This window comes from Pogona vitticeps, chromosome 3, assembly GCF_051106095.1.
Source record: "Pogona vitticeps strain Pit_001003342236 chromosome 3, PviZW2.1, whole genome shotgun sequence".
In the NCBI taxonomy this organism is placed as follows: Eukaryota; Metazoa; Chordata; class Lepidosauria; order Squamata; family Agamidae; genus Pogona; species Pogona vitticeps.
Window position 1 is genome coordinate 21,860,745 of NC_135785.1, and position 25,899 is coordinate 21,886,643.

Here is a 25,899-nt window from a genome sequence, read left to right on the forward strand (position 1 = left end):
TACTACCGGCTGACCATCAAAGTTGTTATTTGTTAGGCAAGGTGGTGATTAATTTCACAGAGGGGACCGTTGATTTTTTTTTCATCTTTAGGAGCTGTCTGTACTATGAAATACCCACTAAAAATGCAGTCTGCTTCCAGATAAGTCCAATGCAACAAAATGCTTCCCTCTCAATGAAACCAGTTTATATGCTCTTTTGCTCTATCACTTTCTAGAAAGGTCCAAATATTGGAATATGAATTTCATACTATTATTGCAAGTGTGGCTTCTGACACAAGAAGATAACAGGATTTTTGCCCATCGGTATCTTCTTGTATGAATAACTTAAGCAGCTGACACTTGCTGTTAAAAAAATCCTAAACTCGTCAGAAATGAGGAGTGCAAAATTCGATGTTTATTCTTCTCTGAGTGAGTGAAGCATTTGAAACTGACAAATTACGTAAAATGTTCTGCTGGAGGAATTTTGTGGGGCTTGGAAAATTCTCACTGAGGTGTCTTGTAGTGTAGAGACAGCGTAAATCAACAAGGCAGAGAATTTTGTGGGTATTCTTTGAACCCCTACCAGAAACAAATGGATTATACCATCCTTATCCTGATCTGATGCATGTCAAACACATGTTGGGACATGAACCTGCGATACATGTTATTATCAGGTTCAAGAGTTTCACAGTAAAGGTATGAACTCCTAATAAAAGTATGCATCAGAAGTGTTGAAAGTGAATATTACAATCCCATTATTTATGGCTTTCGTCAGCACCATTAATAATATACACAGAGAGACATCATCCTTCTCAGCTGACAACTATATTTGAGCTTTTGCTATATATACAACTTCCTTAATGAATTAAACATCTGAACAGACGCAGACAATCTGAAGTCACTGCAGTAGCTTGGAGTGTCACAGCATAGACTAAGCTCTACCTGTGGCTCCAGCAATTAGCAATTAAAATTCTCATCAGTCAAACATTACAAATCCTTTATTTTTCTTTGCTGACACACATTAAAGCAAGGACTAAGTTCTCAGAAGAAGTTCCAAATTTCACTTGGCTTATGCAGCAATAGATATTATCATATTCTGTATTCCTGTGGGTTACAAAATCTCTGTTTCAGCTCTATCAACAAGGGCTTATAAATCATGCCCTTAACAGGAATCTGGGATATTATCTTGACATGCCAATAACTATCCAGAAGTCCACCTGTTCTGATCATATTTCTTAATGTCTGATGGTAACTGAAAAATGCAATTTCCCTCAAGTGTCAGATGTTTGCAATTCAGTTCTCAATATACTTATTCAGAGGTAAATCCTATTATGCTTAGTAGGACATAGCTCTTTTATACGTGTGTTAAGAACTGCAGCCTTAGGCCAGAAATAGATATTGTGCTATTTCCAAAGCCCGGCCTTTCAATTTCTTTTACCATGTGGCATGAGAATGGGACAATCTGTAGACAAGAATTCAACCTTTCCAACCTGGCACAGGAGAACTTCCTGACATCTTCCCAGTAAGGAGGAACTACGGCAAAAGGCTGGGGTGCAGGAGTGCTTTTATTCAGAGTTCCTGCCATGTCATGCCATTCCCTCTTCATTGCAACAGTCAAGCCCAATATTGATTTGACTCCACCCTATTCTGCCATCATTTTCTTTATGCCACGGTGGAGTCCAAACAAGAGAGGTTCCTCCTCATATATGGAATATGCATGAGAAAGACTCTGGAAAATCTAGGCTGTTGCTTACCTACAGAGCCCACATGGAGGCAGAGACCTCCCTTGTCTTATCCAGACTGCACTGTTATCAAGTAAAGAAAATGATGGCACAGGAGGGTAGACACTTCCTTCTAAATAGGTATTTTAACACACAGTCAAGGTTTTGGTTAGAATTCAGTGCCCATTAACTGTGGCTTGTCCTTCCTGCATTGTTTAACCCACTTCATATTTTAGAGTCCAAATCCACCTCCCACCTGCCAAATAGAATCTCCTTCTGCAAACTATGAGGTGACTTTGGATCAACCTGAAGCTGCCTCATATGACTTCTGGCTACCTAAACATTTACATTAGGCATCCTTCAGTCTCGAGAGACTATGGTAACATGCTCTGTATGGAGGACTTGGAACAACGTCTAGTGTGGCTGAGAAGGTCAATTCAAGAATGACAATCCCTTCCACACTGGGGACAAATACAATCTGTCCCCTGTCCAGCTGATTTTGCTGTTTTCATGATTGCCTCTTTGCCTTGGCCTGCTGAACAAGGGTCTCTTCAAATTGGGAGAGGTCGTGATGTAACGCCTGCCTCCAGGCTCAACGCTCAGATGTCAGGGTTTCCCATCTGTTGAGGTCCATTCCTAAGGCCTTCAGATCCCGCTTGCAGATATCCTTGTATAACAGCTGTGGTCTTCCTCTAGGGTGATTGCCCTGCACTAATTCTCCATATAGGAGATCTTTTGGAATCCGACCATCAGCCATTCTCACAACATGCCCAAGCCAACATAAATGCCGCTGTTTCAGTAATGTATACATGCTAAAAATTCCAGCTTGTTCTAGGACTACTCTATTTGGAACTTTGTCCTGCCAGGTGATACCAAAAATGGGTCAGAGGCAATGCATATGGAATGTGCTCCACCTCCTGTCCTGCCATGCACAAAGGGTCCAGGGCTCACTGCAATACAGGAGTGTGCTCAGGACACAGGCTCGATAGACCTGGATCGTGGTATATGTCATCAGCTTCTTATTGAGCCATACTCTCTTTGTGAGTCTAGAGAACATGGTAGCTGCTTTGCCAATGTGTTTATCCAGCTCATCTAGAGAGAGAGTGTCAGAGATCATTGAGCCAAGGTACACAAAGTCATGAACCACCTCCAATTCTTGTGTGGAGATGGTAATAGAGGGAGGTGAGTCCACACCCTGGCCCATGACTTGTGTTTTCTTCAGGCTGATTGTTAGTTTAAAGTCTTGGCAGGCCTTGCTAAAACAATTCATGAGTTGTTGGAGGTCTTCAGCAGAGTGGGCAACAATGGCTGCATCATCGGCAAAGAGGAAGTCCCGCATCTATTTCAATGGACAGTAGTCACAGTATAAATTTTGAAGGCAGATGGGAAAATGTACCTGTAACAATGCATGTGAGATTGGATGGCATGCTTTGGCTGAAATCCTGTCTGAATCATTCGGGTGTTGGTGAGTCACATTCTCTATAAGTTCCATTGATTCAAATGGGCCTACTCTAGTTATGGTTTACTTTAGTGTAGAAAGTTGCAATTGGAGTAGGCCCATTTAAAGAAATGGAACTTATGGAGGAGTTGGCTTACCAATTTCCCACTGATTCGGTATAGTATTTATTTATTTATTTATTTATTTATTATATTTATATCCCGCCCATGTAGTCATTCGACTACTCTGGGCGGCATACAACATACAAAGTAAACAATTGAAATAGCATCATTATCAAGATTAAAAAAGTCATTCAAGATGGAAAAAAATTAAAGATGATAGATCAAATAGTGCCCGGAGGGAAGGCCTGCCCAAATAGCCAAGTTTTTAATTGGCTTTTAAAAATACCCAGCGAAAGGGCCATACAGATCTCTGGAGGTAGATTATTCCATAACCAAGGAGTGACTGCCAAGAAGGCCCGGTTTCTTGTTTTTTCCTTTCGGGCCTCTCTCGGCATTAGTTACTAGTACTCTCTAGTACTCTATTACTGTACTAAGCAACAGGATTTCAGCCTTTTGATCAAAGCTCTTTCTCTGGGTATAAAGTAGTAAACTTCCAGCAACTTGTTAGAAATGTCATGGTACTGAGCCATGTAATATGATTATAAAAACCAACTGTTTGGGAGACAAAGATGCAATCTTTCATCTAAATCAGTGCAATCTGATTGTAATGGAATCCAAACAGTCTGTATCTATAGCTCATCAGTACTGATAATCAGGCATCAATATATATTGAAAAATATTGCTGAGGTATAAAGTTGTGCAGATATGAGCCTTAGACATACTTGGTAGGCTTTAAAAAATGGAATCACACTATGCCTTCAAAAATTATTTCTTCAAGTTGGCATCTTTTTTTCCTGTTTTGATACAAGCACTGAGGTAAACTAAAAATGTTAGCATTACTCATTTAACGGGAAAAGCAAAGATCCTAATTTAGAAATTTATGTTAATAAATTTGTGGATGTGTAGGAATTGTTCAAACTAAAGGAAGAATAGCTATTTTTGTGAACCAAACAAGCCCCCCTCTCTCTGACTTGCTCTGTATTTAGTGTCACAAATTGCTAACAGTGACTACAGATTCTATAAGCTAGTTGAAGAATGCTTCCATAGCAACACATAAAACAGATATTTTGCTTATGAGTCTGAAAATTAGAAGTGCATTTGTTAGGTTGAAGCCTTCAATGCAAACCCAAATACAAATTAGCATCTGCAAAGATTTGGTGGCATGGTATGAACACTGGTTTTATACAGCAGCATCCAACTTCACACTTTGACTTCAATGTACAGAGCAACATACCCTCCAATGGATTTACAGGGAACACATGAAAAGCATATGAGAACTGCTTCTTTATTTACTGCTGACTTTGTTCAAAGCCTGATTTGTTTGGCAGCTCAACATCCTACTGCCAAGAAAATGTAATTTACTGCTTTGTTTGGAAAAGCGCAGTTTGATTCTGCCAGATCTTCTGCCTACTACAATGATTTACTACCACGCAAGTGGCACAACATGTGGAAGAAAGAAAAGCAGAGAGTTACTACAGCACAAACAGAGTGCAACACAATATCCCTATTTGCATCACAACTGACCTTTTAGCAAATCACGGACATGATGCAGACCTATCTACTCTAGCTAGAGGGGAAGTTCCTTTACCTTGATATGAACTATTTTACTGAATTCACCCACAAGGCATCTTTATTTATGTTACTTTGGTAGCATAGTAAGACAGTACTAGATATAACGTTAGGCAAAAGCAATTAGATGGGCAGTATACAGACCACTAGAGGAAGGAAGAGTAGACAAGCAATTCTGATGCGTTGATACCTTGCATACGTCTAATCATTTTACAAAAGAATTTGTGTTCCACCATGGTAGAAAAAGAAAACTCACTTTTTCCAATAGGAAGATGTATTGGTTAATGTGCTTCTCATGGTTATATTTATGATTTACAGTAGGGTTTGCAGAAGCTCACCTACCTACTCTCTAACTGAATAAAAGCCATACAGAAGTGTGGAGCTGACCCACACTTATTTAGTAGGAGAAACTCTAACCCACTCCACCCCATGTCCATTACATTTACAGTGCATTTCCAGATCTCAGGTTTTTAAAAAGAAAAACAAATCTCACTAATGTGAGGGAATGAAAAGGGCTATGACCTGATTTACAGATAGGGATGTGACATTTGTTGTCGATTTAAAAAAGCAAAATTACAAATCACAGCATTCTCCATTCTGGGAGTTTCACCTAGCAGACCTGCCCCAAATTGGTGCTCCCTTGGAGAAAAACTGGGTGTGCCCTGGAATAGGCTGAAATCCAGCCCAGTGTGCTATTAAAAATGGAAACTGTCTTGGTTTTCTAACTGCAAGTTCCAGAATGGAGAGTTCTGGGGTTTAGATTCTGTGTACAAACAAATAGAAGATTTTGATTGTGTTTAAACAAGGCCACTTAAGGTAGGGTGTAGTTCCCTGATCATGTGGATGTGTCTTCCTGACCCTTCCATCCATTCATGCGGTTGGGAGGATCATGCCATGAACCTCTGTCTGACCTTAACTCATCTTAAGCTGTCCTATTTAACTTGCTCCTGTCTGCTTCATCTTGGTTGTCTAGCCAAGCCTTTAGTGTTCTAAACTTTACTAAAATATCATTGCATTATTAGGATTGAGGCTGTGTGTCACAGAAGAAACGTGATTGTTATATGGGCTTTGAGTGGATAGATATTAGGGCACTCTATACTAGGGACATGTCATTTTCTCCCTCCCTCCCTCTCTCTCTTTCTCTCTCTCTCTCTCTCTCTCTCTCTGTGTGTGTGTGTGTGTGTGTGTGTGTTTCACTTTAAAGGGAATGATTGCTTTTTTTTAAAGAGAAAGATTTCTCAAGATCATTAAGGCTATTCTTTTGAAGAGCTGCTTTAATTGGAAACTTCTGCTAGGCTCTCCTTTTGAGGGCAGGGCAATGCAGATATTTGACATTTCTTTTTAATTGTTGCTTATCAGTGACAATTTGAAAGTTTTTTTAAAAAAGCTCTGTTAAAACATTGCTGATTCTCTCCGTCTGTTAACAACCATTAACTTGTTAACTCCCAGAATGGACAGCTCATTTTTAATGATCTTGGGAAATGCAGAGCTTTTCCTTTAAATCTTTCTTGCTGCTCTCATTTGGAGGGAAAGTTTATTTCCTTGTTGCTAAAAAAAATCAGATGGAGGAATTTTCCCCACCTAGAACTTTCCAATTTGGGGGGAGAGGCACAAAGAGCAGTTCTGTGAGGAGGGGGTCTTAATGCATCTCCAGTATCTACACAATTCTGTCATTCTCCCAGAAGTCCACTATTTGTTGTTATATAGTCATTATGTCATGACCGACTCTTCGTGACCCCATGAACCAGAGCACACCAGGCTCTTCTCTCTTCCAGTGCCTCCTGGACTATGGTCAAATTCATGTTGGTAGCTTCAGTGACACTGTCCATTTCGTCCTCTGTCGTCCCCTTCTCCTCTTGCCTTCACACTTTCCCAACATCAGGGTCTTTTCTAGGGAATCTTCTCTTCTCATGAGATGGCTAAAGTACTGGAGCCTCAGCTTCAGGATCTGTCCTTCAGTGAGCACTCAGGGTTGATTTTGTTTAGAATGGATATGTCTGATCTCCTTGCAGTCCAGGGGACTCTCCAGCACCACTATTCAACAGCATCAATTCTTTCAGCCTTCTTTATGGCCCAACTCTCACTTCCATACATTGCTACTGGAAAAACCATAACTTTGACTATGCAGACCTTTGTCAGCAATGTGATGTCTCTGCTTTTTAAGATGCTGTCGAGGTTTGTCATCACTTTCCTCACAAGAAGCAGGGGTCTTTTAATTTTGTGGCTGCTGTCACCATCTGCAGTGATCATGGAGCCCAAGAAAGTAAAATCTGTTTTAAGGAAAACAAGTATGGAAATAAAGGTGCCTTTTTCAGGCTGTTTTTTAAAAAATTGAAGACTTTAGAATAAAGAGAAGTTTAATACCCTCCATGTCCCTTTTGGGGGGTAGGAGTGACATTAGCTGTTTAGATTTTCTTTTCTTCACTTAAACAGCTAATTTATAAGATTCCAGCTCTTTAAAAAGTTTCTGTATTACCTGTCCTAGCTGATTGGATAGCTCAGTGAGACAGATAGCTGGCTGTGGAGCCAGAGGTTGATTTCTCACTGTGCATCCAGTAAGAGCCAGCCTGTGTGGCCTTGGGCAAGCTGCAAGTTCTAGGGTGCCTCCCGAAAAAGGGAATGATAAGCCACTTCTGAGTATTCTCTACCTAGAAAAGGATCACCAAAAGTCAGAATTTACATGACAGCACATGATAATAAGTATTATTCCCTGTTTTGGACTAGAGCCATACAGAGTCACATAAAGACTGGGTTGTGGATTTTTCAGCTGACATATATTTACATTTGTAAAGCAACTTATTGAAAAATTATCAAAATAGCTTCCCACGGACTTTACCAGGGTATTTTTCTCTGGGAAAATCAATATAAGAACTGCAGATGATATTCTCCTCTTAACAGCTGTGCTGCTGACAAGACCAACTCTGAAGCTGCCATTACTATCATACGAGAGGGAAGTTGTTTCTCTGCTGCCAAGAAAGATGGGGAATAGACTTCTTGGTTTTCATTTGTTTATTGTCTCTTCTGCTCAGAAAATTAAATTTCATGAAGCTTATTCTTATAGATTGAATGCCTTCTGCAAAAACAAATTGCTATAGTCTTTTTGGTGTTTTCAATAAATTAAACCTAAATGTTCAAGCCAATTTTGCAGTCACACAAAGTAGATTTACAAGATTTTCTCTTCTGAAAATATAAGCTTAATGAACAAGTGCTATACTTTGCACCTGTCACAAGATATTTATTGCTTTATTTCATTACCATGTGCTGTCAACCATTAATTCAAATTGTTCAGAGGGAGAAAAAAGCTCCCAGTGCTTCCAGCATCTCAGATTAGATTCCTTCACCTTGAACGTTCTTCTTCATTGACATTCTCCATTTGAATCACAAATCCTGGTTACGGAGCTGTTTGTGAGTTCTGCTAATCTTACAGGCTTGGGTTTGGGCCACAATTTCTTCCTTTTATAATTAAAAGCACCAGAAAAGGCCCCATGATAACTGAATTGGAGAAGGGAAGATGGTTTAAATTTGATAATAAATCAAACCAATCAACTTGATTCTATTAATACTCACTTATGCTTCTTAAATAAGCATATTTCAATTTGAAAAGAAACTCATTAGGTCAAATCCATACTGAAGTTGTGACTAAGTTCCACTGGCAAGTGGGCTACAATTCTGAATAAGTGGGGATTTGTAAGGGAAATCCTCCATATGTTCTGTTGATTCAAATGGGCCTACTACTTTACTTTGAGGTTGCCCATTTGAAGCTTTTTCCTGAAGAATTTTGAATCATTTGAATCAATAAAACTTCTAGAAACATTGACACATTAAATCCCCATCATCGTCCCATTGAGTCAATGGACTTACTGTAGTGCAACTTACTGTGCCAAACAAAAAGATTTCAGCCAAAGGATTGTTTGGGAAATTACCTGAACTTTGCCCCCACTAAAATAATGGGACATGTTACAGTACTTGTGACTCGTCCCATTCATTTCAAAGGAAAGCTTTAAAAAGAGATATCTTATTACATTTTATTCAATGTAATAAAAATATCAAGGTGCTTTTCCAATGTTAAATGCTGAAATCCAAAATCTTCATTGCCATATCATCCTTGCACCCTACCTGCTCCCTGTCACCAAACTTAGGAAAGGGGTAATAGAAGGCAGGACACATTTTCTGTCTTGAAGACAGAACTGGGGAGGTCTGGTCTTGGAAGAAAGGACTCACTGACTCATCCAAGCCTATAAAGATATCTGCTCAAAGGTAGGACCCCTTGACTTCAGATGGACTTACTTCTAAGTAAATATATATAAGATCACAGCCTCAGAATCTTTTTGACTTTTTGGGATGCTGGTATATATGTGCAAATGTTGAAGGTAGATCCTCATTTGTTACGAGTTACTTCCATATAAGTAGGATTTGCATATTCTAGCTTTGGAACAGCAGTTTTTTAAAAACTGGTCATGTTATAAAGCATTATATCTCTAGCGGTTATTCTACATTCTCTTTTTTCAGCATTCAGAGGGGACAGGGAGGAAAAGAAAGCCAAACCGCTGGCAGTGATGGCAGCAGAATCCGGATTCTGAAGGATTTATATTTTTAAAAAGTTTTTTTTTAAAATAACATTTATATTTAATTTTTTTAAAAAAAGACAAAACCACTGAAGGAATATACTGTGTTTTGACTGAGTTTGTTCAGAGTTGAAGTCAAACATACTGTGCAATATAGCTCTTCCTTTGCCCTCAGTGCAGCTCAGCAGCTCTTGAGTGGCAGCCAGCTATGTACACTACTATTTCCCATTTTGGGTGAAAACCTCCAATAAAATTTAAGACTTCTGTCACAGGTCTAATTTTACCTAAATAGAGTGATATTATATTTGTCAATTCATGGGGTCCCTTTCTGCAATGAGAGTTCAGTTATGAGGGGCTGAACATACGGCCAAAATAAATATATTTGCCTCCAGAGGAAAGATAAGATATATTGCTATTGTTCGGAAGACACTTTCTGAGATCTCCAAGAAAGAAATTGCTCAGTTTAGTTTTGTGAAAAGAATATCCACTGAAAGAGTTTACTGGGTCTGGACAGCAAATGTCCTAGATCATTTTGGATTCCTCGTTTATATTTTTATTTATTTATTTAAAACATTTCTGCCCTGCCTTTCTCCTTATGAAGGACCCAGGGTTGCTTACTTCATTAAAGACAAATTAAAGCTAAAAATAGTAAGTATATAAACACTAAAAAGGATTTTAAAAAAATACCACAGTAAAAGATGGTAAACAGAAACAACAACAGCAAAACAATGTATTCTTGAAGGCTTTCACAAGAACAACATTCAGAACATGGCCAAAGAGCCCGAAAAACCCACAACAACCAACAGCAAAACACATTCAAAGCAATGAGGCACAGCAATCCATTTAAGAACCCCACTTAGGTAGTCAGTCACTGAGGGAAAACCTGCTTGAAGAGAAAGGTATTTCCCTGCTTACAGAAGGACAGTGAACACGGAGTTAGCCTGTTTAATTCAAGACTGCATCTATTGGCTGAAATCCTGTTCCATGAGTTACATGACATAAGGCTGACAACATTTTTGGTGACAGCATTTTTAAAAAAAGACTTTCCAATTCCCTTAAGTATTTTAATCAACGATTGACAAAGATGGTCATCTCTCTCAGCTCCTGGGTGATAGGCCCCCATACTTGCTTACAGGCATCCCCTTTCCTCCAAAAAAACTTAGCTGCTCACTAGTACAGTAATTGCCACCCCTATAACAAGGATGGAAATACAGTGGTCACACTCAGCAAGCAATCCAAATGCCAACTTTTTTCCCCTGCAGTTTCGCTGCCAACATATGAACCTAATAATGTCACTCATAACAACAGGGGCTCATTCACTTGCTGACTGCTCATTCACCTTGATCACACCTTCAGAAGCAGACAAGGATATATTGGCAGCCAGTATGGACAAGTGAGATGGAAGAACTCAACAATCCAATTGATAGTTCCCTTGGAGAAGCCTTGGGGCTTGGGCCAGTTCTGCCAGTATGGAGCTGGATGATGAGAAAAGCCTGGGAAACGTGAGACCTATTTGCCTGAGAGAAGGATGGAAACTTAGGAAATCTAAGCAAAATCAGGATCAGCAATGCATCGCAAGGTCTCCTAACAAGTAACTGGAAACAGCTGGGTGTCTGGAAGAGGCCTACTGAGAGCTATGAATTTTTAGACTCCATAAGTCTAAGCTTGTTGTGGAACACAGCTTATTAACAGCCTCTTACTGGTGCCTGTCTTTGTCTGTATGTACATAAGGGCATTGATATGTGAGGTGACCAATGCTTGACTCAGTCCTGAATTTGCTGGAATTCATTCTTGTAAACCAAGATAAGAAGTCAGGCTTATAGTCCAAATTATTTTCAATATAGTCTTTAAAAACTATGTTTATTTAGCGGCACATTACTTGCTTTGATTCAATATGTATGGCAAGCAATGCTTATGCATAATGGGATATATGTCCAAGGTGACTTAATCAGTACAGTTTAACTGCTTTCATTGAGCATAGTGATACAGTTGGATAATACATTCACTTAACTTTTAAAAATGGCTATCAATGTTTTCCGTTGCTGTACTGAAAATTCCAAAGTCCAAGTTAATAAATATCCAATTGGTAACAACTATACTTTGTTCATCCAAATGATGCTTGAGATTTGGTATTTAATTACATAAACTGTACATTATGCTAATTAGGCAGCAGTTTGTTATTCCCTAGAGGGTCTTAGTGCTGTAATAAAATGACATTCATGGAAACAATAGCAGTAAATGCTCCTTTGCTTCTCCCTTCATACTACATCCACCCCAAAAGATGTTACTAAAATGTCCACTACTTGCTACTGCCGAATTCTTTTTTAACAAGCATAGGTCATTTTTTTAAAAAAATAGCACTGATGATATATAAGATACTTTCTGACCCTATGAGAATCCATTCATTAAAAAAATTTACAGGAGGGTTAGCACTGTGGTTGGGCTTCTGGTTAGTAAAAAAGGTTAATATACCCTTCTTTATATTCTGAACCCCCAGACCGTGTCAATGCCCCCCATGGAAAAATTCAGAGAGGTCCAACCCACTGACAAGAGAGCATGCCATTGGGTACCATGGTTTGCCATGTTAAACTGGCTAAGATCAAGATAACAACAACAATACAAAAAGGCAGTTGCTTTCTCTCCCTCAGGCCATTGTATAAGTCCCGGCTATTCTTTGTCTGTAAAAGACATGTTTGTGGTGGGTGGCTAGAATTTGGGGAAGCTGCTAATGACCCTTCAAGTGGAAGTACAATAGAATGCTTCCACTGGAGATCTAGTTATATGTAGATTCTGAAACCTCAGAACTGCAGGACTCAATAAAATACAATGCAGAAGGACTAAACTATCCTAAAACATGAGAGTTTATTTGTGGCATGTTGAAATGAGTTTTGTCTTCCTTTTGTTTAAAAAAAGTATATGGTAGATAATAGTAGATATATAGTAGATAATATTACACTCATTTGGGGCTACTAGATAGTGTTGGACTACGATTCAGGAACTCTGGATTAAAATGCCTATTTAACCATGGAACCTCACTGAGGGAGTAGGAGAAGCACTGGTGATACCACTTCTTAAACATCTCAATACTATGAAAGGGCCCCTTAAGTCAGATCTGACTGGACCACATTTAACACAGGGATCATCATTTTCCTAATGGTAAATGAGCCCATCCCAAGCTGAGTGGAGCTCACCGGTAATACTGAAGAATCTAAGAAGTTCACCACCACCACCCTCATTCTTACTGCTAGCCTTGCATTGTTACAAAATGCATAAACATATCTACATAAATATGGGGTGGATGGGTTGTGAAGAACAAGGGTCTGTCAGGAAACAATGCATGTCTGATTGTTCAGCTTGGTGGACGCAGCTTGTAGTTGTGTTTACTAAAAGTGCCCTATATTCATTTCCAAAATGTGTTAGTAATATTGAGAGGTTGGGGAGAGTGTAAATCAAAACAGATGGGCAATTGCAAATGAAAGGGATTTAATTTGGTGTCACTTCTACAATAACTTTTAATTTGATAAGTTTAAAAAAAGAGGCTAACATCTGGTTGCTTAGTGTAGTAAATCACCACTAGAGTAGGGCAATGGAATCAATGGGGATTTGGTAAGTCAATTCCCCTGTAAGTTCAATTGACTCAGTGACCTTACTCTAGTTGTAATTTATTATGCTAACAGCATTTCAGCCATTGTGTGTTGGATTTGTATCTAAGAATTCATTGCTAAAGATCACTGTTCTTCACTGTTTTGTTTAAGATCACTTTCCCCAAAAATCAAAAGACAATTTAAGCCTAAATTAGCAATGCTGAAATACCAACAGGGAAGCACAGTATCTGACCAGGAGAAAATAAAAAGAAGGTGAGAAGGGAAGACCTATACAAAAGACATAAAAGGATGACAGACTTTTTGAAGAGGTTTCTGATTATGAAGAACTTGCAGATCTAGAAAATGAAGTTCTGAAAGTACTGGAAAGAAATAAATTACAGTAGGAACCTCCTATCCATGGGATCAGTATCTGAGGTTTCACATGTTCACTGCCTGCAAATATTAAATAAAACTCCAGAAATATGTATTTATGTGTTTCCAAGTAGTATTACGAGAAATGGCTACTAGAGGAAACAGAGACTATGCTATATATTGGATTCACTATTATCCACAGTTTCCAGGATCTGTGGGAGCGGGCTTTGAACCAATCACCCATGGATATTGTATTCCTCAGTGGTAGATGGCATGCCAATAGAAATGTTTCAACCCACAAAGACTGAATCTGTCAAAATTCTAACAAGATGTCAACAAATATGCAAAATAAAACAATGGTCCATAGTCTGTAAACACTCAACATACATTCTAGTCCCTAAGAAAAGTGATGCCAAGGAGTGCAGTAACTATAAGACCATTGTTTTAATTTCTCGTGCAAGCAAAGTGATGTTCAAAATGTTGCAGCAAAAGAGTGAGAAATGCCTGATGTTCAGCCTGGATTTTGAAAAGGAAGAGACACTAGAGATCATATTGCAAATATCTGCTTGCTACTGGAGAGTACCAACGAATTTCAGAAGAAGATCAGTTTATGCCTTATAGACTACACAAAGCCTTTGATTGTGTAGATCATGAGAAACTATGGTAGAAGCTGGTGTGCCTCAGCACTTGCTTGTTCTGATGCACAACTTGTATCGTGAACAAAAAGCTACAGTTAGGACAGAATATGGAGAGATAGAATAGCTTCCTATGAGCAAAGGTGTCCCCTCATCTGTTCGATCTGTAAGCCAAATATATCATATGAAAAGCTGCACTAGATTCAGATGTAGGAGGAGTAAAAATTGGTGGAAGAAACATCAATAATTTAAGATATGCAGGTGACACTATCTTACTAGCAGAAAGCAGCAATAACTTGAAATAACTTTTAGTGAAAGTGCCAAAGCAGGACTGCAACTGAATGTTACAGAAGACAAAACTCAGGACTACAGAACTACACAACTTCAGTGCCAATAATGAAGAGACTGAAATAGAGATTTTGTATACCCTGGTTCAGTTATCAGTCATCATCATATAATCAACATAGGGTTGGAAGGGACCTTGGAGGTCTTCTAGTCCAATCCCCTGCCCAGGACAGGAGACCTCATACCATCCTGAACTCATACCATCCCAGACAGATGCCTGTCCAATATTTTCTTGAAAATCTCCAGCAATGGGGCACCCATAACGTCAGGAGGCAAGCTGTTCCACTGCTTAATGATTCTCACCACCAGGAAATTCCTACCTATTTCCAGGTTGGATCTCCCTCTGATGAGTTTCCACCCATTGGTTCATGTCCTACCATCAGAAGCAATGGAGAATAAATCAATGCCCTCTTCCCTGTGTCAACCCTTCAGAAATTGGAAGACTGCAGCCAAAAAATCAGAAGAAGACTGAGACTTGGAAAGGCAGCAATAAAAGAATTAATAAAGACAATCAAGTGTAATATGTGTCACTGTGAGACCAAGATAATCCACACTATTGCAGTCTCAATCACTACATATGGGTGTGAATGCTGAACAGCAAAGAAGATGACAGGAAAATGCTGGAGGAGAGCTTTGCAGATACACTGGATGGACAAAATACCCAACATAAGTGGGCCCTAGAGCAAATCAATTTTCTTTGAATTATCTTTGGAGACACAAGTTCTGAAACTGAGGCTGCCTTACTTAGGGTAAAGGTAAAGGTAAAGGTTCCCCTTGACAATTTTTGTCCAGTCGTGTTCGACTCTAGGGGGCTCATCCCCGTTTCCAAGCCATAGAGCCAGCGTTTTCTCCGAAGACAATCTTCTGTGGTCACATGGCCAGTGCGACTTAGACACGGAACGCATCGAGGTGGTCCTTATTGATCTACTTGCATTTGCATGCTTTCGAACCGCTAGGTTGGCGGGAGCTGGGACAAGCAACGGGAGCTCACTCCGTCACGTGGATTCGATCTTACGACTGCTGGTGTTCTGACCCTGCAGCACAGGCTTCTGCGGTTTCACCCGCAGCGCCACCACATCCCTACTTAGGGATCATGAAAAGGCAGGGTTCTCTAGAAAGTGTAACAATGCTCGAAAAGATTGAAGGCAGCAGGAAAAGAGGAAGACCAAACATATAATGGATTGACTCGCTAAAGGAAACTACAGGGTTGAGTCTGCAGGAACTGAGCAAGGCTGTTGAGGACAGGACATTTTGGAAATTGTTCATTCATAGTGTTGACATACGTCAGAGGTGACTTGATGGCACATCACCACCACCACCTTCTGTTTGAAGAACTATATCCAATAAATCTCTGGATTTCTGGGAAATAAGAAAAAGAGGCCTGACCATTTGGCAGGAGGTTATGGAGAGTTCTCTCTCCTGGTGACTAGAATTGTTTTTCAAGCCAGTCTTAAGCTGTTAAGAAACATCTGGATCTCCCCTAGGAAGTTGCTGTATGAACTGTCCCTCAGCAGGATCCAATTAGTTCACACAGCCAAAACATACATTTATAGCTGAAATACCCCCTTATCACTTTTATCTCACAAAGCCCTGATTTTCTAAAGTGTGTAGGATAGGTTTCTCAGCTTTCCCAGCAGAAAAGGAGAGGCTAAGTGAGAAATCTATTTCACAAATGCAGCAAAAGCCATGCAGCATAAATGTGAAGACTAATTATCCCTCTAATTACAAAAACTGTGAGCAGTTGTGAAGAAAGAGAGTTAGGCAAAAAAGAAGGAAAGCTATGAGAGAACATGTAACTAATGTAACAAATATACATCTAGCTATGAGATACTGTAACATGGAGTATCTTATATTAGTATCTTCGATCTACCACATGTGGCATGCTGAATGGAAAAAATGAAACATTTTATTTATTTATTTATTCAAAATATTTTTACTCCTTAAAAAGGACCCAAAGCAGCTTGCATCATTGAAAGACAATATTTGAAGCTGAAAACAATGAATATACAATGGTGGTTTACTCATTAAAAGACAATATTTAAAGAACAAAGAGTAAAGAGGCATCTTACATTTATTAAAAGGCAATATTAAAGATAAAACAATAACTATACAAATATTTAAAAGGAACAAATTAAAAACACTCTGAATCTGGCATGCTATGGAACATGTTATCTAAAGAAGATGATAGGAGCAATGAGAAATGAAAAAGGATTTTCACAGTGAATTTGACCAGCTGCCTGGGCTTGAAAATATGAGGGATCAGCCAATCAATCATTCCTTCAGAAATGTTTCAAAGACACGACCTTTCCTATGAAGAATGTTCATGGTAAAGTGAATAAACCCATTTCCACTCTTTGTGATGGGCAGATTTAGCCTTCTTCTTGTGAAGTCACCAGTGGAGCAGGGGAGGAGCTATAAAGACCAAACTGAAAACAAGGCATAATTTTATTTTGCTGCCCTGAAGAAATTCATGCATATGTGACTCAGTCTGATTCCTGCAGATTTGAAATTTGTTGCGCATGTGTTGCCTTTATGAATGTGCCCCTAAATTTTCTTCCTTAGGAGAATCATTTTCACAGTAACATTAGTTTTGTATACTCAAGCTCAGCAGTGTGGCGTTCTACAGATATTGGTCCAGTAGCATCACTTAGTTTTCTTACTCATTAAGTTCCAGCATCCATCCATCCAAACAAACAAACCAATATGTGAATACTAAAAATATGGCTGTATGTTACATTGGTCAAAGTGTTGTGTAGCGGCTGTCCTGTGTTTGTATGTGGCTTCCAGGTAATTCTGAAACATCAAGCAGGGGCCAGGAGTCCAACTCTTCATGGTGTCTCCCGGGAGAGGGGGCCGTGAAGATCACCAAGCACAGATGTGGCGAACAGGATTACATGGCACAATAAAGGAACCAAAAAGGGGGACATATGGGATAGTATCTCACCAGAAAAATTATACCAATAAATAAGATTGCTTGTAGGTTAAGCTTATACTTTATGTTTACTTTTTACGGATATATGGTGCAATATTTATACGTTTTTAAGTTTTATGTTGAAAAATAAAATATATTAATAAAATAATTTTTAAAAAAAGATTTACATGGCCTGACATCTCTGCAGCCTTAGATCACTGGTTCTTAACCTTGGGTTACTCAGGAGTTTTGGACTGCAACTCCCAGAAGCCTTCAACACCAACTGTGCTGGCTGGGGTTTCTGGGAGTTGCAGTTCAAAAACATCCGAGTAACAAAGGTTAAGAACCACTGCCTTAGATGATATGAAGAATCCCAGTGAAGGAAGGACTGCCAAATCACTGTTGAGTACTTTATGCCCAGAAGACACTGAGCAAATTATTAAGAGACAAAATTGACTTCACAGCACACAATGAATTAAGGGACCCTCTGCATAGATTTGCCTACAGAACAGAATAAGAAGATCTAGACAAGGGGATCAAGGTAGGTTACCAATAGGGATCATGGTTTGGGCTGAAGCCATTCTAGAAATGCAAAGCAAAATGTGCTGCTTATACACTACTCCATGGCATTTAAAGCATTTTATGGTTGACTTGCAGTTTAATAAGGCAAGCTACACATTCCCCCTCAAACACAGAAAGCTGAGTGCTGTTTACTGATCTCAGAAAGATGGAAGGCTGAGTCAACCTTGAGCCAGCTACTTAAGTCAATTGGGATCAAACTCAGTTTGTCTTGACTTCAGTACTGCAGTTTAACCACTGTACCATGAATGATTAAACTATTTCACATGAAAAAGTAGTAAGTCCAAGTCTTACATTCTATGAGATTAAAATTTTGGGATTCATTCTAAGGTCTAAGGCATTGGTCCTAAAATCCCATGGAATGGGATGCTGCTCATATGACAGCTCTGAAAACAATGTAGGGGTTGATTCTGACACACTCCAGATCACCCAGAAATCTACCAACAGATCCAAATTACTGCTGGTCCCTCCTTTAGTTTAGAAAACAGTTTTTGGCTGAAACCCTGTTGATTAGCATAAGAAAAATCATAACTACCAGTCTGTTCCTACCTGGCATATAAAAAGTCCTGCCACCATTATTGGGGCATGTGTGCATACTAGAGATGGGCACAGATCAGAAGAATGGGGATTCATTTCGATTCATGATTCATCACGATCGACAAATCATGAATTACAAATTTACAAAAAAAAATATTATGACAAATCCATTTGTCAATTTTTCCCCAATACAGACATAGACAGTTCTTGGCAGAAGACCAAGAAAAGGAGACCAGTGCGATGCACCACAATGTTATTGAAGCCAAGAAATACACACTAGTGGCCTTGCTCTAAAGGTGAGCAAAAAGCCCCCTGTAAAGACAAAGAAAGACCCTTATAGTTGAGATTATCAAATTCTTACGCTAAAGAGAAATAAGGGGAGCAGGAGAGGAGGCCAGCTGAGGCCTCAACAACAGGTTTAGCCTGGTTTTCAGGACAGTGCTGGCCATTCCTGACAAGAACTTTTTTGTTCAGCATTGTGTTGTCCAAACCCTGCTAGAAGCTCCTTTCTCAAGGTTAGAAAACTATCCTCTCTCCATTTGCACCTACACTCTGTATCAGGCTTGTCCAACCTGTGGCCCAAGGGCCGCATATGGCCCAGGTCGGCTCGTAATGCGGCCCAGTGCAATTTTTTTTTAAAAAAGATATTCCAAATTTTCAAGTTACACTGCCGGCGCTTGTGGCCAGAATTCGGCCGGGGCACATCACAACGGTGGGGGGGGGGGGGAGATGGAAGGAAGGAAGGAGTGGGAGGGGAGGGGAGAGGGGGGCTGTGTGACTGCATTGCGCCATCCCCGTCAATAGGTGGACCCCCTCCTGGCCCCATAAAGCCACCGGAGTTGAAGCTGGCAGCCTCTGCTGTCTGAGATTGCAGCTGCTGGTAAGTGCGCTTGGAGCAGGGCTGCGGAGGATGACTAGGGCTGCCCCCCCATGTGGCCCAAACCAAATTTATGTGCGGCCCAAACCAAATTTTCATCTTCTAATGTGGCCCAGGGAAGGTGAAAGGTTGGACACCCCTGCTCTATATCATCAAAGAAACACTGATGATTAAAACAAGCAGTTAAGAATTAGAATTCTACAGTTATATACCCTATTTCCCCAAAAATAAGACCTAACCTGAAAATAAACCCTAGTATGATTTTTCAGGATGCTCGTAATATAAGCCCTACCCCAAAAATAAGCCCCAGTTAAGTGAAATCCCGCCTTCCACCATTGTGCAGCAACCAGAAGAAGGTGACATGGCTGTATTCGAATAAATGTAGATTGTTGTACATGAAAAAAACAAAACATCCCCTAAAAATAAGCCCGAATGCGGTTTTTGGAGCAAAAATTAATATAAGGCCCTGTCTTATTTTGGGGGAAACATTTTATAAGTCTAACAAATCATTTTATAAGTCTAACAAATTCATTTTTAATTTAAAACCCTATAAAATGGGGCACCCAGGACTTAGAGACACCAAATTCATAGGCACGTGTTCCCTAACTCATCTCTACAAGCCCTGCAAGTTTGGTGAAGATTGGGTTTCAGACATCAGTGTTATACACCCCCAAGCAGTCCCCCTCTGGAAAGTTTCCCTCAGCTACCCAGAGATGCCATATTTGCAGTGAAGCTTCCTCTGACTCTGCTCTACAATCCCTCCAAGTTTGGTGAAGATTGGTTTTCATACATCCCAGTCAGACACACACAAAGTGGGTCCCCCCCCACAAAGTGCTCTTTGGTAGTGAGCTTGGGAAAAAGCCAGTTTCCACCAAACTTGGAGGGACTGTACAGGAGAATCTGGGGAAGCTTTTCTGTGATTTTGGTGTCTCTAAGTGCCGTTTTATAGCCAAATGATGGATCAAAAATCACTTTAAAAATCATTGATTCATATTGATTTATATTCGTAGGGGGTATTGATTTGTACTGATACAAATTGGCAAACCAGCATTTTTCAAATGAATTTGGTGATTCTTCTTTTAATCCGTGCCCATCTTTAATGCATACACCAAGCCAACATGTGTGTGTCCTGCCCTCAAGAATTGTGGCATGTAGCCTTTATTTTCTGGGTAGGAAAAGCTTGGAAGTTACAGTAGGATTCCCTACTGTTACCACTGATTCACTTATCCACCATCTGAAAATATTTAAAATATCACAAGACAAATCCTAGAAATATATATTTCTAAAGGTGAAGTTACCAGAACTGGCCATTAGAGGGAGTCAGAAACCATACTACTATGTATGGTGTTCACTGTTAAAATGGTGTTCAGTATAATCCATGTTTTTCAGCATCCCCTGGGGGGGCTTGGAACCAATCTCCCGCAGATATAAGGGTCAAACTTTTTATTTTTACATTAAGCAACAGGATTTCAGTCTTTTTTTAAAACCATGTTTGCTTCCCACTGTATATTGGAGCCTTCAGCCCGGGGATATTTTTTTGCAAAGGAAATCCATCAACACATCATCCTGTCAACAAACTGTTGAACTGTGCCAGGCTGCGCTCGTAACTTGCCCAAAGTCACTTAAGAAGTTTCATAGTTTAGTGAAGAATTGAATCTAGTCCTCCACATCCTAGATGGGCATTTTAACCACTACGACATTGTGGCTCTTAATCGAGAAAGGTCAGGAATTGAGAATGAATTGCTGTTGTAAACTAAGATGTTTGTGTCAGGATAGGCCCCCTTCTGTTTGCATGCCTGTAGTCTGTTCAGGCACACTGCCCATCACAATTCCACGTGGCCCCTGATTGTTTCACCAAACAAACAGCTCACGCTACGTGCCCCTCAGCTGCCAAAATTTGATTTCATCAACAATACCATTACTAATAATTGAGGTTCCAGCCATATGTCATTTTAAAAGAACGAAATAGAAATAATTTATTGATACAGGTGTTGACAGAACAAGCAATGTTATTAACTCTTAAACAAACATTCTCTTTTATCCCTCTCAACCACCACTCTCCCGCCTGAACTCCACATCTCTCTATCTCAAAACCCTATCCCTCTACCTCACAAACGCTATCTAAATTCCTCCTCCTTCTGCTGAGTTTCTTATACCTCATGACTCCACCCCTCCAGCACTCCCATTGATCTATGCAAATAGCATATGAATATTCATGACCTGGGCAAATGCCACACTGCCTATACAAAGATCAGGTAGCAGTAGCAATATTTTATAATTGATTTCCCATTTGTGCTTTCCTATTGCATTCCATTGTGTGGGCATGTGAGTTGTCCTCTATAATGAATGCAGCTGCTAGGAAGCTCCTAACAAGAAGAGAAATTACTACACCACAATTGTACTCACAAAAGACAGAAGAATTTGCATCTCTTTTTTTACATGGAATCAAACTGAATATTCATAGTTTCATAAGTTCCATTGAACCTAACTACGTAGTTCAATTACCAGATGATGATAATGAAAAATAAACATAAACCCTAAATGCTTTTTTAATCCAGATAAAAAGGCAGTGATATTTAGCACATTCTGATTTGACATGCTGATTTACAGAAGTTGTTCACAATTTGGCCAAGATACTTGGATGCCTGAGGCAATAAATGCAAATGGTGCTCTCTCGGGCTTCATAATATGGTCACCCTATCTTCTATTTGTGGTGCACCTAAATGCACATATACACTTAATGGCTGAGATCCTGCTGTTGTAGCTACACTTATGAAAGAATGATGGCATCAGCAGCAGGGGGAGATGTTCAGTAATGAAAGACTCACCTCTCCTTTTCCATGACTTTTCTGACTGGTATATAATGCACTGGTTCCCAAACTGTGGGATGTGGTGCCCTGGGGTGCCACAAAACCCAGCCAGAGGCACCACAGAATCCCCAATTATTATTTTAAATTTTAAGATGGAGCCTCTTCTCTCTGTTCTCCTCTCATCCCTCCCAAGCTCTTTATCATCACTGCCACCTCCTCCTGCTTGCTGATCCCAGCTGTAATCACTGCTGGAAGTCCCGCACAGCAAACAAAGAATAATACTGGATGGAGACAGTGTAGGCTGGGTTTTCTCCCCTTCCTTCTTTTCCCCTTACCCAAAGTATCCTATTAAGGGAGTCACAGCCAGTGGCCAGTAAGTCAAGAGATCTGCAAGCTGAAAAGTCTCATGTACTCCAGAAGCATCTGGTGGGGCCACTATGAGATACAGGAAGCTGGACTAGATGGGCCCTTGGCCTGATCCAGCAGGGCTCTTCTTATGTTCTTATGTTTCAGTGTATGGAAGCTTTCTGAGCTGAAGAACAGGAGGGAGTCTTTTATTACTGAACATCTTCTCCTGCTGATAACATAATCTAGAAACAGTGATTTTCATTAAGGAAAGACTTTCTCTTCTGGTCCTGTAACTCCCATGCAATGACAGGGATTATCTGCAAGCCAGAAAACCTCTAGGAGAAAAGTGAAGTCTTTCATTACCAAAAAAAATATCCCCCCTACTGATGATGTCATCACCCATCGAACAAGAGTTCAGCCAGTACGTTCCCCACATTCTGTATAATGCATGAAAAGTTAAACTTCTACCAGTTCCACATGTGCTGATAGGTCAAAACACACAATGACAGCTGCTGGTATATCATGCTCTTGCCCCAAGCACTGCAGGAGCACAGAATTACAGTGGGGTCTCGACTTACGAACGGCTCGACATACGAATGTTTCGACTTACGAACTGCTCTCATAGGAATATATGGACTCGACTTATGAACTTAGATTCGAGTTACGAACTCTTTTTTTTCCTTTTTTTTAAAAGCTAAGTCATCTTAGGTTAAAAGAAAAAAAGAAAAAATATCCCCCTCTAGTGGCAGAAGGCGGAATAGCAGCTTCCCATTAGTTTCTATGGACGAAAAGAGCAGATACAGATTAAATGGTTTTCAATCCATTCCTATGGGAAATGCAGATTCAACTTAAGAACTTTTCGACCTGAGAACTGCCTTCCAATACGGATTAAGTTTGTAAGTCGAGACCCCACTGTATTGAAAATTAGACTCAGAGCCAAAGATGAGCTAACTTGCAGAAGTCAGCAAAAGGAACTTGCTTCCATTCTTGAGGAGAAGTGAGCACAGAGACTTCTCAAAGTGTCCTTCTCAAATTGTTTGATAAATCCCTTCATCATCCTACCCATTGGAGAAATTTTCTCCAGAGCACAGGTGACTTGCTTAACGGAAGCAAGCCTTCTTTAAATTATCTTACCACCCAATATATTGCATATTTAAATATATTTAATGTTCATAAGAATGTGACTTTAGAAAACTGTTTGTTACGTCTGAGAAAATTACTGCACCTCAAGAGAGACTTTCTGCCGATTTCAGGCAAACAGAATTGTATTGTGGATGAACGCAGTATCTATCATCAACCAGCGGGTAGGAGCGGGGTGTTACCTCCTTCATTGGTTCCACCAAGCAGTATGTTTCAGAGCAGCCCTTCATAGCTTTTGCTGGCATTGTTACAGAAAGAAGCACTGAGTGCAAGCGCTATTGAGCATTTCGTTGTTTAAAAGATGAATCTGGAAAGATTCCCAGAATATACATCTGCCCCTATAATCTACATCTCATATAATGAGTCCAACTTGCAGAGGTAACAGGAATTAGAACATTTGTTCACAATGGGTGAATTAATGTCCATCGCCACCTATTTCAGGCCATGCCATATTTCACAGCAAGCCTTCCCATAACTAGTTATCCAGCTAACTAGTCAAAAGGAGGAGGGGACCTTCTGGTGAGTGCAAAATGTGTTAATGCGCTCCATCTGTACACTATACAATGTACCATCTGCCAGTTGGCAGAGATTTGATGCTGACTCTTATTTACTCATGTATCTGTACTCTTCCTCCATTCTCAGATGATCTAAAATTCTTCAACCAGATTAATTTGCTTTCCCTTTCCTGCTGCCATGGCATCAGTGATGTTTGCTAATCTGTGACTAAATGTGCTGTCAATTTTTTTCCAGAAGGTTGTTGCCGTTGTGTCATGAAAAGTGATAGAAGGAAAGGTTTTTTTCCCCTCTACCTTAAGTTGTGTGTATCCCTCAGAATCAGGATTTTTTTTTCTTATTAAATAGCTGCTTTGTAAGGACAGGTAAACTCTCAGGTAACAGAATGTGTTAAAAATATGACCCTTAAACAAAATGTTCTGATAAGCCCCCAAAGGCTTAAGAGTCTTATGAAGTGTTCCTTGATGGATGGTTGATCTCAGGAAGTCTTCTGATAACTCTTGGGGATTTTCCTGTGACCTTGACAGATAGTTGACTTTCGGAAGTGGTAAATGACCCAAGCAATGAACATGGTTCCTCTAATATCTTAAGGAATAAAACCAAATAATCTTCCGGGTTTTCCAAGGAACTGAGGGCAGTGAGTTGGATAGATAGCAACTGCAGCAACATCGGTAAAACTCAGCACAAAGTCAACCAATCACATGCAACCTCTTTGAAAGTCTGCTATATGGTAGTGAAGACAGCAGGGAAAAAACTGGATCACTCAGTAGCCTAGTCTGATCAATTCGCATAAACCTGCAGCCAAAATCACTCATATTCATTCCATCATGAAGGCCATTACGCATCCAGGCCCAGGAGAACCAGTTATCTTGGTTTCAGTGGGTAACTTTATACTGCATGACGCTGTAGGCAGGGTTTTTGGAGAGATGAGACTTGTGCTAGACTACTGTCATTCCTGGATTTACGGTAAATGTGGTTTGAGGGAAGGTGATAGTTGGCTAACTGGGTAAGGGTAAAAATGAAAGCCTTCTTATAACAAGATCCAATAATTCCTAAAAGGAACAAAGGTCAGATCACTGAAGACCTGGATTTGTAATGTAAATATACTGGATTATCCTGAACTTGGATGCCTAGGTTTCAATACTTGCCAAGAATGCTGAGCTAATGGGTCAAGGGCATCTGTTCCTAGATTGACTTGCTCCAGCTATGAAGTTGCATGCTTTATTTACAGCCCATTTAAAAAAGTCAAAAATACCGCAATCAGACTCTTGACCGGGGCTAGTTACACTAATCACGTGGCTCCTTGTTCCTACAGCATATAATGGCCACTCGTCTTTTTCCAATTCAAGGTACTACAAAAATCGCTGTTGTTGTTGTTGTTGTCACATGTCATCAAGTCACCTCTGACCTATGGCAACCCAATGAATGAGAGATCTCCAAAATGTCTTCTCCTCAGCAGCTCTGATCAGCTCATGTGAACTCAAAGGCTGTGGCTTCTCTGATGGAGTCAATCCATCTCATAAATCCCTCCATGACATGAACTTTCCTGTACTGCAAAAACATCAAGAGACTCTTTTCTCAGTTTCACTACCATTTCTGGGTGACAATTAGGTGGAGAAGTGAGAAAGCTAGGAAGAACTACTTTTGGGGGGGGGTGAGGCTGAGGGAGATTGACAGAGGAGACCACTTTCTGAGTTTGGAAGAGATTTATTTCTCAGTTTTGATGGCGGTAGAATTAGCATTGTTTCCCAATCAATCAAAGGTAGATAAATTATCCATTGCTATCAAAGACATACCCTTTTTTAAAAAAGAAGAATGTCTCTGGAACTGGAAAACAGGGAGGTGGAGAGTTTG